The sequence below is a fragment of the Delphinapterus leucas genome, chromosome 14 (genome assembly GCF_059928025.1).
Source record: "Delphinapterus leucas isolate spDelLeu-1000000601 "Yukka" chromosome 14, BTC_Dleu_Yukka2, whole genome shotgun sequence".
In the NCBI taxonomy this organism is placed as follows: domain Eukaryota; kingdom Metazoa; phylum Chordata; class Mammalia; order Artiodactyla; family Monodontidae; genus Delphinapterus; species Delphinapterus leucas.
The window spans coordinates 25,105,627-25,117,643 of NC_143142.1; the positions used below are offsets into that span (position 1 = coordinate 25,105,627).

The following is a 12,017-nucleotide window of genomic DNA, read 5'->3' on the forward strand; positions in this document are numbered from 1 at the left end:
TTTTAAAAATAACAGCTTTATTGAGGTATAATTCATATACCATAAAGTTCATCCTTTTTGTTTTTTTCCAACTTAAATGAGTCAAATTTATTTATTTGTTTATTTAAATTTTTATTGGTGTATAGTTTTTTTTTTTAATTTAATTTATTTTTGGCTGCATCCAGTCTTAGTTGTGGCACGTGGGATCTTTAGTTGCGGCATGCGGGCTTCTCTCTAGTTGTGGTGCGTGGGCTCAGTAGTTGCGGCGTGCGGGCTCAGTTGCCCTGAGGCATGTGGGATCTTAGTTCCCCAACCAGGGATGGAACCTGTGTCCCCTGCATTGGAAGATGGATTCTTAACCACTGGACCACCAGGGAAGTCCCTAGAGTACAATTGATTTACAATGTTGTGTTAGTTTCAGGTGTACAGCAAAGTGAATCAGCTATATACACACATATATCCACACCTTTTCAGATTCCCCTCCCACATACGCTATTACAGAGTACTGAGTAGAATTCCCTGTGCTATACAGTAGGTCCTTATTAGCTATCTATCAATGTCTTATACATAGTAGTGTGTATATGTCAATCCCAATCTTCCAATTTATCTCTCCCCTGTGACCCCCTGGTAACCATAAGTTTGTTTTCTACATCTGTAACTCTATTTCTGTTTTGTAGATAAGTTCATTTTGTTCCCTTTTTTTAGATTCCACATATAAGCAATATCATAATATTTGTCTTTCTCTGTCTGACTTACTTCACTCAGTATGACAGTCTCTAGGCCCATCCATGTTGCTGCAAATGGAATGATTTTGTTCTTTTTTATGACTGAGTAATATTCCATTGTATATATGTACCACATCTTCTTTATCCATTCCTGTGTTGATCGACATTTAGGTTGCCATGCTTTTTGAATTGCACACCTCAGTGGTTTTTAGTATATTCACAGAGTTGTGCATTGAGCACCACTCTCTAATTCCAGAGCATTTTCATCACCTCAGGAAGAAACCTTGTACCCAGCAACAGTCACTCTCCATTCTCCACTCCCCCAAGCCCCTGGCGATCACTAATCTACTTTCTCTGGACTTGTCTATTCTGGATATAAATGGAATCAGACAATATGTGGCCTTTTGTGTGGTTTCTTTCATTTAGCATAATGTTTCCAAGGGTTATCCATGTTGTAGCATTCATTAGTACTTCATTCCTTTTATGGCTAAATAAGAGTCCATACTTTGTTATCTATTCATTAGTTGATGGACATTTAGTTTATTCCACTTTTCTTTTCTTTCTTTCTTTTTTTTTTTTTTTTTTTTAACTTTTTGGCCACACAACACGTGGGATTTTAGTTCCCTGACCAGGGACTGAACCCGCACCCCCTGCATTGGAAGTGCAGCATCTTAACCACTGGACCACTAGGGAAGTCCCTGGTTTATTCCACTTTTGGATAGTATGAATAATGCTGCTGTGAACATTCATGTACAAATTTTTGTGTGGACAGATGTTTTCTGTTCTCTTAGGTGTATATGTAGAAGTGGAATCACTGGGTCATATGGTAGCAATGTTAAACTTTTTGAGGAACCACCAACTGTTTTTCAAAGCTGCTCCATTTTACAGTCCCTCCAGCAGTGTGTCAAGTTCTAAGTTCTCCACTTGCTGATCAATGTACGGGTTTTCAGGGCATACTTTTTAAAACATGGGATATTTTTGGCATTTCTGCTTTTTGTTTTCCTCACTTAATACTTCTGGAAAGTCCATTAAATCAGCTGGTATCATTCTGACTCATTGTGATTAATGGCTTCATAGTAATATTCCATAATATAAATATACTGTTTATTCATTCAATTCAGCAGATAATAAAAGGCTATTATGGATCAGGCACTGTTCTAGGCTTTGAGGCAACAGCATGAACAAAACAAACAAAACACCCTGCACTCTTAGAGTTTACTTTCTAATAGAAGCAGGGGTGGAAAGTCAGGAAATAAACAAGTAGCATAGCCTAGGGTTTTACCATTGCAGTTTGAGTCTGTGGGGGCTTTCTGAGTAGTGTATATGAAGTACCAAAGGCTACATTGCCCTAAATGTTGTTACAAGTTACTTTAAGTCAGTATTAGTATTAATAATCTTGCAGGAGAAAGTAGAAGCATTTTCATAAAATAAAAAAAAGGAAAAAAAAAAGACCCAATTGGTTAATGTGGATATGAAGTTCTAGGAGATTCACATATGAGTCCTTGGTAGCAAAGTTTGCACATTTATAAATTGTATCCAAATCCTCTTATCCTGTTGACAAGTAATAGACATCGTTCCCCGAAAACCAGGTGAGATATGTGTGCTGGAGGTTTCTGATGGATGCGGTTGAGAGTACTTTTGGGGGACATGGCAAAACTTCTGGGCCCAGTCAAGACTCTTGTTTTCTTCCTGAACTTTTCTGTGTTTGTTATATTGCCCTATGAATTATTGAGATTGTCCCTCCAGTAAAGCCTACTTTAAATTATTCATGGTGATGCTTAGGGAAAATAATCTGGGTCCTCTAGAGTGGTTAGGCCTGGAGGGAATTCCCTCCCAATAAGGGCAGATTTATATTGATATGTAGCCTAGTTTGGCCTGCACTAACCCTTCTATGTTGGCCCTAGTGGTAATGCAGTTAAAATAAGCATTTCGATTCTGATTTTGTTTTTTATATTTGACTTTGAAATGAAGTTAGAAATGCACATTTTAGACACACAGTTATTCACCCTTTGTGTTACCCATCCAGGTCAAAGTCTTGCTCATCCAGACCAGCTCCATCATGATGGAATGCTAGTCATCTATTAATAATCTGAATGTCACTCTAATGAATAAAACATTATTTTGCAGAAAAATTTTTTGGGCAATTCAGTTACTAATGTTCGTTTATAAAAATTCAGAACAAAACACAACCTGCAAGTTTATGTTAAAGTAATATTTCTGAAGGTCTAGTGTAGAATATAAATGCCACCCAGCATACTGTCTAGCAGTACAGGGATCTTAGTCACCTCCTCTCCTGCCTTTGCATCTCGCTGTCCTCCCCCACCACACATGTGCTTAGTTGGGTTGGGTTCCAAAACTTTATTTATAAAACTAATTTAATTCATAAGGTTTATGAGGTTTAGGTTATTAGTACTGTGGAATCTAATGAGCATCCGTGGCAGCATGGCTGAAAAAGCATACATTTCATGTGTACCTTTCATTAAATACGGTCCTCTCACCATACAGCTTAAGGTAGTTATTTTCCTTAATTTTATAAGTGAGGAAACGAGGTTAAGAATACAGAGTTAACCAGGGGCCAAGCTTGGACTTGAGCCCGGTTTTCTGACTAAAAGCCCTGTGTTCTTTTCACTGTAATATGCTGCCTTTCAACTGGAATGCATTTGCCATATGGTTGAAGGAACGGCAGTGCCATTTAGCCTGGAGAACAGAAGACGATGTAGGGCATTGTTTCTCTTATAATTGAAATATTTGAAGAGCTTTCACATGGAAAGAGGACTGGATTTATTTTGTGCTGCTTTGGCAGGTTCCCTAGTAAATGGTAGTTATAGTTGCACTGACATTTGGCTCCACGTATGAAAAACTGCCCAAGAATTGAAGGGGCAACTAGTGACAAAGCCTGTGGGGGTGTCATAGGACGATGGCTGGGGGACTGACCTTGATGCCTGCCTGGTCTTACTGAGGTCCTCTTCTCTGCCTCCTCCTTCTACACCCTTTCTTGCCTGAGCGCTTGGCTGGGCCCCCTCTCTTCCTAATTTCATGCCTCTTCTCCCTTAAGCCACTCAGGCAAGTTTTAAATATGGGATGGCCCTTGATAGTAGTTAATGATGATTTTGTTTGATTGGTTCGTTTTTCTCACATATGCAGTATACACATTATTTTAAATAAAGTGACAGTGAAGTATGAATTTGGAATTTATAATTTTTTCCAATACTATTTCTTTTTTTTTTCTTTTTTTTTTTTTGGTATGCAGGCCCCTCACTGTTGTGGCCTCTCCCGTTGCGGAGCACAGGCTCCGGACACACAGGCTCAGCGGCCATGGCTCACGGGCCCAGCCACTCCGAGGCATGTGGGATCTTCCCGGACTGGGGCACGAACTCGTGTCTCCTGCATCGGCAGGCGGACTCTCAACCACTGCGCCACCAGGGAAGCCCTCCAATACTATTTCTGTAGTGATGTTTTTTTAAGCAGGAAATAAAAATTGAAGAGTATATCCTGTGATGGTAGGCTAAGAAGGGGATTTATTATGCAAGTATGAGAGTCTCTGCTGAAACGCTAACGCAGTGTTTACTTTGTCACCCAAGGTTCATTATCCTCAGGGATAACCACCTAAGGTTCCTATGCTGTTTCACTCCTCGTCGCATGTGATTGCATAGGTGCTGCACCTTGTCTGGCCAGGGAGTCCTTCAGGTGGGGAGAGGGTGGTCAGCAGCAGCAGGGTCTGTACTGACGCCAGAGAGTGACTTCTGTGAAGGGTTCTTAGTCTCTGAACATCTTTGCAGGTGAAGCTTCAGAGCATAGTGAGGTCAAGAGGAAAAAGACCTGTTATCTCTCAAACAGCTGATTACTTTTTGCATAGCAGTTACTGGTTTCTTTGTCTTTTGTCTACATACTTTTTTTTAAATTGTCAGGAGCCTGGAGCTTAGATATATGTGCCATGCTGCATCAGAAGCGAGCTTGGGACATTTCAGGTAATGGGGGTGGCTGGTGGCTGCACTGAGAAAGAGATTCCCTCAGGAAACAGGCAAGTGAGAAAGTGAGCTCAGCAAATTCCCCCGTGTAGGTTCCATGTGATGCTCTTTAAAACAGTTGATGTTGCACCACTGTTACCTGGAGCCCTGAGAGCTGAAGCGTTGTGACTGTCCGAGTATCTAGCTAACCGAAGTTAGTGCGGGAGCCGAACATTCAGCTGGTGTCTGATGACGAGCGGTCCTCCTGGCCCCGCTTGAGTGCCTTCGGCGAGGGGAGGACCCAACCAGTTTTAAGGCCGCTCGGTTGGTGTAGGGACATCGCTGATTATTAGTTGCCTCGGAATCTGTCGCTTGATAACTTTCACTCTCTAGTCCTATTCCTGCCTTCTGGACCTTTTGAAGTTTGAAAACGACTATTTTCACTTACCGAGATGAAAGTCTCACTTACTTGAGTTGTTTTCAGAGCTCTCTGGACTGGAGACAGGCTGGTTATTAGATTTTCTCCTCACAGTGTGGCTCTAGAACTGCACACAGTACCTTACCAGGTCCTCTGAGGAGGACAGTCTACCTGGGACTCCTGTCTTCCCAGAGATCCAGACAGTGTAAATCAGATGATTTATTTCAGCTCAGGACTGTATTGTTGCCCTTGGAAGAGCCCTGCTGTGCTGTGGGGACACTTTAAGCCCAAACTCCCTCTTCTGCTACAGAAGCAGGTCTTCCAGAGTCTGTCTTTCAGAGCTTTCCTCTTCCCGGGAACTTGTGGACAATAGGATCAGATTCTAACCTTTGACAGCACCTGCACCCTTCCAAAATCTGCTTCTCACACACATGAACAAAAGATAAATATGTGCGGTGATGTATTAATTAACTAGGTGGTGGGAATCCTTTTACAATGTATATCAGTCGCCGTGATGTACATTTTAAATGTGTTACAGTTTTATTTATCAATTATATCTCGGTAAAGTTGAAAAAAATTTGAGGTGAAAACATCTTGCCTTCAAAAGGTCAGGGTTTCCTATTGAGACTAGTCACAGAGATGCATTCCAGGTTTCTTACTTCTTATTTGTTCCCAGATGGTGTGCAAGGAGGTAGTGATCCCTGGGGTTAGACCACCTTATGTAGCGTGGCAGCTCGAGGGCGTCAGGACATCCGATGAGCTGAGGTTCCAGCTTCATAGGGACCTTCCTTCTTAGGCTGCTTTGGCCTCCGGGGGAGGGCTGCATGCCCCTTTAATGCTAGGGTCTCCACAGTTTTCCACTAACCACAGTTGGTGAGAGTCTAAGTTGTCGGTTTTCTCCTCATCCCCTTCTGCCCCTCATCAGCTTTTTCTTCCTGATTTCTTTTTGAAATTCTGCTGTTTTGAGTTGGTATCTTTTTGACTTTCACTTGTACTGGTAACACGTAAATGATGACATTGTGGTACAGGACAGACACATTATTCCCATGGCTTCCTTGAGCATTTCTTTCAGTACCCTATATTGCATGCTCTCTTTCCTAGTTGCTAGCCTGCCAGCCCGCTGTGAAAGATTGGAAGTGAATAGGGGGTCGTCAGCCGTCCCTTGTACACACGGGGACAGCATCGCCAAGGCCTCAATCTGTATAGTAACAAGGAATGTTTTGCTTACCTGCTTCCACATAAGCTGCTGGTAATGGTTAGGATTTGGAAAAGGGGAAAACATTCCTGAGATGGGGAATTTAGTCACCTGTAGTTCTATATGAAAGTCAACCCCCCAAAAAACAAAGGGACTTCCCTGGCACTCCAGTGGTTAAGACTCTATGGCGCGGCCAAAAAAAAAAAAGAAAACAAAAAAGAGGAAAGTCAAAGTCAACTGAGAGGAGGGGAAGGCATGTCATTATAGTCTCGGTAGAGACAGAGACTGACAGGCTTTTTCTGTAAAGAGCCAGGTAGTAAATGTTTTTGACTTTGCAGGCCATATAGTCTCTGTTGCAACTAATCAGCACAGAAGTAGCCATAGAAATACATGAATGAATGAGTGTACCTGTGTTTCAATAAAATTTTCTTAGTGGATCTGAAAACTTGAATTTTGTATAGTTTTTGATGTCACAAAATACTCTTGATTTTTTTTTTTCTCCCCAACCATTTAAAAATGCAAGAAATAGGGCTTCCCTGGTGGTGCAGTGGTTGAGAGTCTGCCTGCCGATGCAGGGGACACGGGTTCGTGCCCCGGTCCGGGAAGACCCACATGCCACGGAGCGGCTGGGCCCGTGAGCCATGGCCGCAGAGCCTGCGCGTCCGGAGCCTGTGCTCCGCAACGGGAGAGGCCACAACAGTGAGAGGCCCACGTACCGCAAAAAAAATAAAAAATAAAAAAAATGCAAGAAATATTCTTAGTTTGTGGACTGTACAAAAACAAGTGATGAGCTGGATTTGGCCCATGGACTGTAGTTTGCTGTCTGTCCTCGGTCACAGGGAAACAGGAAGCAGAGAGGACTGATTAGAGGACCTGGGAAGCCAGGCCCAGAGTTTTTTCTGTTATTTTCTAATTTAATTAATAAAGAATCTTTTACAAAAATCCACAATACCGACAATTCGGGGCTTCCCTGGTGGCGCAGTGGTTGAGAGTCCGCCTGCCGATGCAGGGGACACGGGTTCGTGCCCCGGTCTGGGAGGATCCCACATGCCATGGAGCGGCTGGGCCTGTGAGCCATGGCCGCTGAGCCTGCGCTTACGGAGCCTGTGCTCCGCAATGGGAGAGGCCACAACAGTAAGAGGCCTGTGTACCACACACACACAAAACAACAATTCAAAAAGAAGAAAGATGGAAGGATAGAAGGGATTGAAAGCATGCAGAAAGGTTCAGAGAGAGATGTGTGTCAGTCAGGAGGTGCGATGAAAAGCCAGTGGGGAGACTCATACTGGGCCAGGGAGCGAGTGAGGAGAGGGCTAGACACCAGGGACAGAGGAAGGGCAAGTCCAATTAGTGACCCACTGAATGAGGAAGGCAAAGGAAGGCCTTGCTGAGTTAGACCCCACGGGGTGACAGCAGCAGTGGTTAGGCCCCAGAGGGGGTGGCACACACCTGGAGTGGACCGTGGAGTTTTTAGTTGTCTGGAAGATGGAGTGGAGCAGAACAGCCCTGGGGATTGTCCTGGGGGGAGAGACCCCTTCTTTTCTGCTGGTGGTGTGAGGAGTTGGAAAGAAGAAGTAGGAAGTTAGGGTACAGGGAATTCACCTCTGTGATGTAGGGAGGATAGCAGTGTGCTGTTTGGTGTGGTTCCTGTAGCAGTCCTGTGTAGGAGCTCTTAGCCTCCACCTAGAGGTGCAAGGACTGAAGTTTGGACGTGAGTAACATGCCCAGAGCCACATAACAAGTAAGTGGTGGAGCTGGCACTTGAACCAGGTTCTGCCGGAATAATCTGGGTTCTTTCCACTAGACTGTGAATTCCTGAGTGCACAGCCGCAGTGTCCCAGGCTGCTAGTTGGAGATCTGCCTTCTGGCACCGTGCTCTGTGTTTAGTGTTATGGCCCAGAACAATGCTGCTCTTCTCTCTCATAAAAATCTGTTTGTGTTTTGAAGTCCTTAGAAGGGATGGTTGTTTGTTGTTTTGTTTTTTTTTTTCAATTTATTTTTGCCTGCATTGTGTCTTTTTTTCTTTTTCAATTAGTTAATTAATGAATTAATGGCTGCATTGGGTCTTCGTTGCTCCGCATGGGCTTTCTCTAGTTGCGGCGAGTGGGGTCTACTCTTCGTTGCGGTGCGTGGGCTTCTCATTGCAGTGGCTTCTCTTGTTGCAGAGCATGGGCTCTAGGGGCACGTGGGCTTCAATAGTTGTGGCAGGCGGGCTCAGTCGTGGCTCATGGGCTCTAGAGCACAGGCTCGGTAGTTGTGGCGCACGGGCTTAGTTGCTCCACGGCATGTGGGATCTTCCCGGGCCAGGGCTCGAGCCCATGTCCCCTGCATTGGCAGGCGGATTCTTAACCACTGAGCCACCAGGGAAGCCCAGATGGTTGTTTTTAAAGCTGAAATAGTTAAATTACTCATTTGCAGTAAATCAGATTAGGTAAGCAGTGTTCTCAGAGACAGGATTTGGTAATTTTGGGGGTAATATTTTAAACCTAAGAAATAGTTTTGAAGGATTAGAATCTGAAGAGTCCCATCTGCTGAGTTTGGGGTGAGCTGCTGTACTGTTTGTATGAGAGTCTATTATTCTTTTTTTTTTTAAGATTTTTAATTAATTAATTAATTATGGCTGCGTTGGGTCTTAGTTGCGGCACGCGGGATCTTCGTTGACACATGCGGGATCTTTTTGTTGCTGCGCATGAGCTTCTCTCTAGTTGTGGCGTGCGAGTTTTCTCTTCTCTAGCTGTGGTGCACAGGTTCCAGAGCACATGGGCTTTGTAGTTTGCATCACGCAGGCTCTCTAGCTGTGGTGCGCAAGTTCTCTAGTTGGGGCCCACGGGCTTAGTTGCCCGGTGGCATGTGGGATCTTAGTTCCCAGACCAGGGATCCAACCCACATCCCCTGCATTGGAAGGTGGACCACTGGACCACCTTCCAATGAACCACCAGGGAAGTCTCCATTACTCTTTTTTTTTTTAAATTTATTTATTTTATTTATTTATTTTTGGCTGCGTTGAGTCTTTGTTGCTGTGCATGGGCTTTCTCTAGTTGCAGTGAGCGGGGGCTACTCTTGGTTGTGGTGTGTGGGCTTCTCATCGCGGTGGCTTCTCTTGTTGCAGAGCACGGGCTCTAGGCGCCCGGGCTTCAGGAGTTGTGGCTCGCGGGCTCTGGAGTACAGGCTCAGTAGTTGTGGCACACGGGCTTAGTTGCTCCGCGGCATGTGGGATCTTCCTGGACCAGGGCTCGAACCCATGTCCCCTGCATTGGCAGGCGGATTCTTAACCAGTGCGCCACCAGGGAAGCCCTATTACTCTTAATATGATACTAGTAACCTGTTACTGAAGCTCAGAGTTTGCTAAATCAGGTAACGTTGTTCTGACATTTTACTTGTTAAAAATTAGAATGAAGCATTAGGAAGAAACATTTATTTTACACATTCTATTTTCTTGATACCCTGTTGCATTGTATTGAAATTCTGACACGTAATTAAGTTCGGTGCTTGGACTTTGTAATACATTACTCACGCAGTAAAGACAAACAGCATGATACTAAATTGGCAACAGCAAAGTCAGTGTAATTGAGTTATATGGTGAGTCTCACATTTTCACAGGGATGGGTGCACCATGACATCTGGAACTCAGAAGGAAGTGCTTGCCATGGTTTTCCTCTCTTTTCCTCTTACATCCTCATCCTGCCACTGATAAGTGAGTAGAAGTTCTACCCCCAGTTGCAGGATGTGGTGTGACAGACTGTGAACTGGGTAATAGGTGTCTCGAGAGCGCTTCCAGGATTTCCTTCTAACACGCTTGTCCTTTCAGCAGTGGCTTGGGCTCTTCACATCCTAGCTCCGATTTTGTCTGTCGGGTGTTTGGTTCCTTTCTCTTTGTGGTTCTTAAATGATGCCTTTGGCACTGGCCCTGCCTCGCCTCCTCTATGCGCCTCCTCTATGCGCCTCCTCTATGCGCCTTGCGGTCCTGGTGAGGCAGAGAAGCCTCCACGTGGCTGCCCTGAGGGCGTGTTGATGGTGCTGGAGGGACAGTCTGGGGGCGGGGCTTCGTGTGACCCAGGTCCTCTGAGCTGGGCTTTGAGGGACTTGAGCTGCTTGTCCTCCAAGATTGCTTTGAAGGAGGAGGGGGTTTTCAACCAGTGGACACTGGGCTTGGGGGAATAACGCGCCCGTGGGAGGGAGCTGCGCGAAGCAGGCAGAGGGCCTAGCACAGGGGTCTGGTTTCATGAAAGCAACGTGCTGCTCTAGACCCCAGCTGCTGGAGGGAGCCCTGGAGAGTGGCTTTGGAGTTCTGGATCGGGCTGTTTTGTGGAGGACTGACTGTTGAGCTCTGTGGTTCGGGCTTAATATTCTTGCTGTTCTCTGTGTAGCTTCTGCCCATCGTTCTCGTCCCGGTTCACCTTGTGTCTCGTCCCCGTGTTCTGCTCCCTCCTCTCCTGGCGCTGCCCTTTCCTCCCTGTTGGCCGGTCTGTGTGCAGGGCCTAGGGTTGCCAGGTAAGATACAGGATGCCCACCTACCATTTAATTTAGGGTAAAGAATGAATATTTTTTAGTCTAAGTATGTCTCAAATGTTGCTGGGATGAAATACAGTGAGATGGGTGCTGTGGTCACAGTGCCTGGAGCAGTCTTGGCATGATGTGGGAGAAGACCGTAAGGGGCTCTTGGGGCAGAATGGCCGAGTGGAAGTGTAGGTGTTGGAAAGAGCGTGGCTGCGTCAGACAAGGGGTGGGGAGAGGGTGGGAGCGGGGCGTTTGGCCTGAGGCAGGTAGGCAGGCGCCTGGAGAGGTTGGGGGGCAGCGGGATTTGGGTCGCCGGGTTGTGATTCTTCCCTGACACAGAAGGAGCTGGAGCAGGGCTGGCAGGGGTGGTGGGCACGGAGACAAGGGGATGCTGTCAGCCAAGACGTGCGTTCGGGGGCAGGGACGAGTCTCTACCGTGACTCAGTGTCTCACTGTGCAGGCCGCACCTGAGATTGAGGAGGACAGCCTAGGGAGCTACCCTGCTGTGGTGCCGTCGTGGGACATCTGGAGTCAGACCTGTTCAGACCTCTACCCTTGGCGTCGGCCAGCTGTGGGAGGCTCAGGTGATCCTTTTCACGGTTGCCCTGAGGTCATCCTTACCTCTCAAGGTGAAGGAGGGTTGAATGAAATGCTGTGTGTGTGGTATCCCCAGCACAGTGCTTGGCATGCAGGGGGCCCTCAGGGTTTAGTTCCCTGCTTTCCCTCTTGCCAGTGAGGTTTCAGATGGACTGGAGAACAGTGGATTTTCACCATCCATTTGGGATTGTTGGTCTGCCAGGCAGCTAGCTAGGTCACCACAGAAGGAGGTGCAGGTCAGCAGTGAGTCCCTGTGACTCTCCTTACATTTCATTCTGGGAGATCAGAGAGAGCCTTCTTTGAGCTGTCTGTCCTTTCCCAGAAAATGTGGATGGAAATCAAGGGTGTAATAGGCCCCATGTCATACACGTTCCCTGCTCTTTCAGTCGATTCTGTTGAGTTGGCTTTCTCAGCTCAACACAATGTGCAGATGAGACTGTATTTATAGTCTGCTGCAGAAAGACAAACATCTCCCTTCCCTCCTCGGTTTAAACCAATCTTTTCATGCCAGAGTTTTTCAGCCTTGACACTATTGATTTTGGGGGCCCTATAGTTCTTTGTTCGAGGAGTATCCAGTGCATTGTGGGATGTTTGGCAGTATCCCTGGACTCTCACCCAGTTGTGACAACCAAAAATGTCTACTGACAGTGCCAAATGTC

General features: G+C 45.9%; 1 protein-coding gene across 5 annotated transcripts in view; it reads left to right on the forward strand.

Annotated features, from left to right (window-relative positions):
- The window catches only part of SPECC1L (sperm antigen with calponin homology and coiled-coil domains 1 like), a 122,684-nt gene that overhangs the window by 5,558 nt on the left and 105,109 nt on the right, over positions 1-12,017 (forward strand). The window contains exon 1 of one of the 5 annotated variants that reach the window (XM_089894790.1): positions 10,935-11,390. The exons of the other annotated variants lie outside the window; for them this stretch is intronic. The gene's annotated coding sequence lies outside the window, so the exon portion shown is untranslated. Of the gene's footprint in view, positions 1-10,934; positions 11,391-12,017 lie in introns of those variants that run through there. 5 annotated transcript variants of the gene reach the window in all.